The 6,408-nt window shown below is 34.1% G+C and overlaps 1 pseudogene across 1 annotated transcript; it reads left to right on the top strand.

Moving 5' to 3' along the window:
• The first annotated feature begins 466 nt into the window (after window positions 1–466).
• LOC148623311 (uncharacterized) lies at window positions 467–3,078 on the top strand (annotated as a pseudogene). The gene is made up of 4 exons (XR_015920217.1): window positions 467–516; window positions 991–1,244; window positions 1,454–1,718; window positions 1,876–3,078. The product of XR_015920217.1 is annotated as an uncharacterized LOC148623311 (transcript).
• The last annotated feature ends 3,330 nt before the right edge of the window (window positions 3,079–6,408 follow it).

Here is a 6,408-nt window from a genome sequence, read left to right as displayed (position 1 = left end):
AGATGAAAAACTGGCGGTGGTATCTGCAGTAAACAAGATAGTGGTTCTAGAGGAATTAAAAAGATTGAATGAAATTTATCTTGTACAACTATTCAAGTACAAAAGATCAATAAGGACGTTTTGCACGCTATTGCGGCCATTTTAAAAATTCACACCCACCTTAACTATAATGAATATTATAAACAATCAGAGTTTAAAAAAAACATGAAAGCTGCATATGTTTAGAACCGGCACGAATTATTTTTTTCTGAATGTCTATTAAACAAAGACCTTCTTAATTACACTAACCAAAATCCTGTATAACATTCGCCTGTCAGGTGTAACAAATACGTAGGTACAAACACTAAAAAAATCACTTTACGCTCTTGCAGCTGGTGTGAAATTCGCGAAATGTTGCATGCAGAAATTACGTCAAATGTTCCTTGTGACGTCATACGAAAATTGCGTGTTTTTATAAAGAAAAAAAAATCTGAGCAAAAATGAAAGTGTTTGACACGGGTCATATTTCTGATAATGGTAAGTAAACGAATTTTGTTATTGAGTTGCTCGTAGTTAAAAACAGTTTCTGCTCAAACAAATGTTTTACATAAATATACACACTTTCAGCATTTTTAAAGCAGCATTTGATAAAAAATGGAGTACAAACAAAAGTGTTATGGCTTTTTGGAAATGTCTAGAGAAATGTCTAAAGTCAAAGATTAGCATATTTCTCGAGAAAACTAAATGTTCCGAAGTTGCACAACAACAAATTCATCATTTCTTTTACAAAACAAGGATATTCTATAATTATACATACACTTATAAACACAACTATTTCATTTTTATTTGTTTTAGAAGTTTAAAACACATAATTTTTTAATAAAACAAATGTCTAGCAATTTGTCTAATCTTCACATTTTGAACGTTTCGAACGTTTTCCGCCTATCGGAAGACATCTGACAAATGCACCGTAAACGAACGATAACAAAAATTACTTAACGCTTATTTTAGACAAAAGGAAACTGCCGATTGGAGCAGAAAAATTGAAATACAACAGAGAGTTGAGGGAGCTTAAAAGGAGAGAACAGAAAAGAAAATGGTACCACAAAAATCAGAGAAATACAATAGAATTGGGAAAGGCAGTCCAAAACAGATTACAAAAAGCGCTCTATACAAGAGAAATGAACGACGAAAACTTGAAGAAAAAAAGGAAAAACAAAGAGAGTATAAACGCAGGTCCCGCCGTAAAGCACAACAAAATTTTCGTAAAAGAATTGTTATGAAACAGGTTGCTAATAGAAGTCCGGCTTTTCCTTATAGAGTGGCAAAATACATGGCTTTGAAAAAACTGAAAGACGCTTTGCCATCAACACTTGGTAAAAAAGAAATTTTGTTAAAAGAATACATCAAGAACTCTCCAACAATAAAACATATTTATCATCAGCAGAAAAAAAAAACATCTCTATCAGATCAGGTTTTAGATGATATTAAGGACTTTGTGAAGCGATCCCGATTAGGTAAAAAATATACGTTTCTCATCAAGTACATTTACTGGAAAAAACACAAACCGAAGTTTTTCTTGACTTTAAGTCAAAATATCCAAACTTAAAAATTTCTCAGCGTTTATTCGAAAGTTACAAACCATTTTACGAGAAAAAGATCGTAATGCTTGTTGCTGTCGACAACACATTGAGACACGATCAGTCTTCAAAAAATGCATGGAATTTAGAAAAAGAAATGCATTTAAATATTCAAAATCTTGAAAAATTTCCTGTCTTTGATCATTTAAATGATATTAGTGCCGAAACTTTGTGCAACAGTGATATTCCGAAAGCTTGTTGCTTAAATCGTGCCTGTAAAGATTGCGGAGTCTCAAGCTTATCTTTTCACGATAAGGAATTAGACATTGCTATTAATGCCCCCGACGTGAAATGGGAAAGTTCGAATATACTAAAATACATGTAAAAAATAATAAAACAAGAAACAAACTAATGCTTACACAAAGAACAACAAAACATGGTGAAATGTTCAGACATTTCAAATTGAAACTTTCCCTGCTCACCAACACAGGGCTCATTGGCAAACAGAACAGTACAGAAAATCTTCCTCCTGACCACGCAATATGTATTCATGACTACTCCGAGAATTATTGGTGTTCCGAAAGGATCGAAATACAATCAGTATATTTTCAACGAAGTGAAGTTAGTATACATGTTACAATACTACATCGACATGCTATTCTTGAAAAAAAATGGCATAGACAGTACTTTATAATCTCCTGTGATAGTTAACGAGCAATGTTTTGTGATAAGCCCTTACCTTGACCATGACCGAAATTTCACATATCGTGTCCAAACTGAAATTTCAAATTATTTACAATCTATATCTGCGAATGTTAAAGTAATGCATGAATTCACGAATGGTTGTAGTGCACAGTACAAGAGTCGTAATTGTATGAGCGATATCAGTACATGCCGAGAAAATCTAGGATATGAGAAACTGATTAGAAATTATTTTGAGACTTCTCATGGCAAAGGCCCGCATGACGCCGCCGGTGGGTTTTTAAAGAATCAAGCAGATTTTGCGGTGCTTATGGGTAAAACAAATATACAATCAGCTCATGACTTGTTCAGCTTTGCAAAGAAAAACATTGAGTGTCCCAAAAGTGGTGTTTATAAAAGAAGAATATTTAAATACGTTGAGCAAATTCCACGTCTTCAAAATATAAATTTTAAACCGGTTGACCAAAATAGAAAAATTCTCCAAATAATTTCGATGCGTTCAGATGTACACCTTTACACTCGGGACTTGTCATGCTATAATTGTGATGACTGTTTCGATGGAAACGTAGTTTGCTGTGAGAAAACACCTTTCATTGGGAATTTTAAAAAAGAAAAAATGGCTCAAAGTAATAGAGAATCTTTGTTTGATACAAATGAAGAACACGTAAATGACGAAACAATAGAAAATATTGTGGAAAAGGATATGATCATTGCTGTTTGGGCAGATGTCCCGAACTTTGAATACTACCTTTTAAAGGTAACGACACCTCCGCATAATATCGAAAAAAATGTTTCTGATGAATGGGGAAGATCTTAAAACTGTGGTTCCAAAGTTGTAAAAGGTCTATATTATGACCGCGTTAAAAATCAACCTTTTCTTTACAAACTTATACCACGTAAAGTTGCAATTTGTTACTCCGCAGCAATTCGTTTGATTTGTGCCGAATTAGGATGTACCGGTATCTAGATATATTGCAGAGCTTATAAAAATAAATATAAATTATTAATTCTGATTGATCTAAATCCAATTTAAAGTTTCTTCCTTCATTTTGACGGATAAAGTTAATGGTATCCGTCTATAAATTTTCATAAACATGGTATACTAGCCATATGTCAGTTTAAATATTTTTATCTCTGTCTCGTTTTGTTAGTTTCAATTTTTAAAAATACAATTAATTCCCCTTTAACGTCAAAATAAATAAAGTCGGTACGGTACTAAAATTGGACAAAAACGTCGAATCCTGATGTTACCATTGTGGACGCAATAGCGTGCGTAACGTCATTGGAATTTTCAAAAAGTAAAGAGACCCTGAACTAGCTATTCAGAGCGTTGAAAAGTGTCACGGCACTGGTAATGTCAGTAAAGTCACTTGAATTACAGAAAAAACAAAGCTGACTATCAGGAAAAAAAACTGTCAGTAAAGACATGTTTAAAATGTTGGCTCATGGCATGTACACAGCCAATAGGAGAAGGAAACAACTTATAACCCCTGGTATTCTGACATGAAGGTAGCTGACGTTGATGCTCAAGCCATCGAGTTCTTATATAGTGACAGTCTTGATGTTAAACTAGATGAGCTATAAAAGAAAGGTAGAGAGAAGAGGAAAGAAACTAAGTTAGTCTTTTAGCCAAGAGCCCACTGGAGAAAAGTGTTCCTCCACAGATGAAACATATGAACAAAAGGTCCAAAATTTCTTGACTATCAAAGAAAGGAAAATTGAAAAACAAGAATGCAGAAAAGAAACCCATAGAAACGACCACAACATTAAGTGTTTGTGGAGATTCAGTGATATAAGACTTTGACTTTGCAGACTGAAACTTCAGAATCTCGTAAAGAATAAAAATATAAAGAATGCTAAATCATTTAACTTTACATACAGATATATTGATGAAGTGTTGTCCATCAACAACCCTTCTTTTGGTAAATGGATACCGTCAATGTACCTACCAGAGCTCCAGATTAAAGGAGACTACAGAAACAGCTTGTTTTACATCTTTTTTGGACATACATCTCGAATTTGACAACAGTCGTCATCTCAGCACGAAAATTTATAATAAAAGAGACGACATCAATTTTAATATCGATATTTATTTTCCTAACCTTTGTAACAATATTTCTCCATCTCCTGCATACGGTGTTTATATTTCACAATTGATTCTCTACGCAAGAGCAAGTACTAAATATTCCGATTTTCTTGAACGTATTAATATCTGTGTAACAGACTCCTGAATCAGGGGTATGAGAAAATGCGTCTTCACAGGTGTCGTACCAAATTTTTTTTTTAAATATCAGTCCTTGATTGAAAAAAAAATACTTAGTTCACGATAACGACAATAAAACGTCTGTAGTGATGACTTTATTCTTGTAGCAACATAAGGATAGTTAATATGGTGTTCCAATTGCTTCCAAGATAGGACTTAGATTTAAATGGAATGACTTATACTATCAGTTTGTTGGACTGCCACAGGGACTTTCAACTAGTCCGAGACATTCTTTGGAATAACAGTTTACTAATTGGGCATAATTACAAAGACTGTCAAACCAAAGTTGGACAAACAGATAATCTAGGGTTCACTATTCATCCGAAATCAGTGTCAGTGTTTTAGCCAACAAACACAAAAACAATAACTTTTTGGGGATTTGTCATCAATTATATTGATATGACTGTTAAATTGACTCAAGAGCTTTTCCGACTTGTATGATTTGTGTGAATTACTGAATGAATGAATGAATACTTCATTGCATCAGCGAAACAATGCTATAGCAAATAACATAATATACATATATGCCAAATATGTCGGAACGAACAATGTGTAGTGTAATATGAATGAGTTATATCTAAATATAGTGAAAAAATGAAATAAGCTTCAAATAATTTGAGCCCTTAGTTTCCAAGCCGCATTTATATACTGACTCAGTATTGTCATATTATCATATCTACCAGTTTCGATACACTGTTATTGAAACCTTTCATAACTAAGGTTTTTAGAGAAAGTAATTGGGAAAAAAGCGGCAAGTGAACCAGGGGTACAATATGTCCCACTGTATTATAAAGACATAGAAATAAAAACCAAGTTCTTTAAAAAAACTTTATGAGAACTATGATGCCTCAGTTAGTATTAATAACGATTTAAAAGAGATTGATGGTTAACAAACATTCATTCAAGCTACACACCTATTTTAATCGGTGAACCTGATCTAGTTTTATATACTGACTCTAGTTAAACAGGGTGCAAGAGTAATCAAGACCAGACATGGAAAACAAACATACACAACAAAGAACATAAAGTAACTAAAATCATACATACAAAGTAACAAAAGCAAATGAGCAACTCCGACTCCACTAAAAACTGGGAGCATGGACCAGGTGCACCGGTAGGGTTAGCGTCCTCTGCTTTTCTAGAAACACCCGCCGAGTTGCTCATAAAAAGTCAAGTCCGGGGTAGACAAACGAGGAAAGGAAAACTATAACCCGTTGAATAAATCAGTTTTCATTGTGCTGATGGATACACCATAACGATCCACGAGTTAATGATGACGTCCATAAAACTTCTGTAGTGATGACTTCAATCTTGTAGCAACATAACCCTGTTCCAGAAGCCTATTTGTTAGAGTTCTAGTGCGATACAAAAAGTCTGCGTAGTTTCGGCAAGCTCTAGCATAACGTATGAGTTGTGATATGAACACTCCATACGCAGGTGACGAAGGGATGTTGCCACAGATGAAAGGAAAGTTGACAATTCTGAATGAAAAGTCATCACATTTGTCGTAAAGTTTTCCTTTACCATCGATTTCTAAGTGTAGGTCAAGATAGGAGGCTGACTTCACAGTGTGTGTAGTATCCTTTATCTCAAGTTCTTTTGGGTAGATGCGGTGTATCAAATCCCCGAAATTAGGATTGTTTAAAGATAATACGTCATATATATAGCGGAAACTGAGATTGAAGGATCTAGCCAAACGATATTCTTTCTTTCTGATCAGATCAGCTATAAAGTCAGTGAAGGAATAGGTCAGCAAGTAAAGGAGCACAATTTGTTCCCATTGGAATGTCGACCGTTTGTTGAAAAACACGTCCACCACGCTGGACAAATATGTTGTCGATTAAAAATTCCAGCATTTTGTAAACATCTTCCTCTGTATATTTG

Source organism: Perna viridis, chromosome 2 (genome assembly GCF_037379345.1).
Source record: "Perna viridis isolate PV_CMFRI_1.1 ecotype Kerala chromosome 2, ASM3737934v1, whole genome shotgun sequence".
Lineage (NCBI taxonomy): Eukaryota > Metazoa > Mollusca > Bivalvia > Mytilida > Mytilidae > Perna > Perna viridis.
Note: the sequence above shows the minus strand (reverse complement) of the source record. Positions and strands in the feature narration are given on the sequence as shown.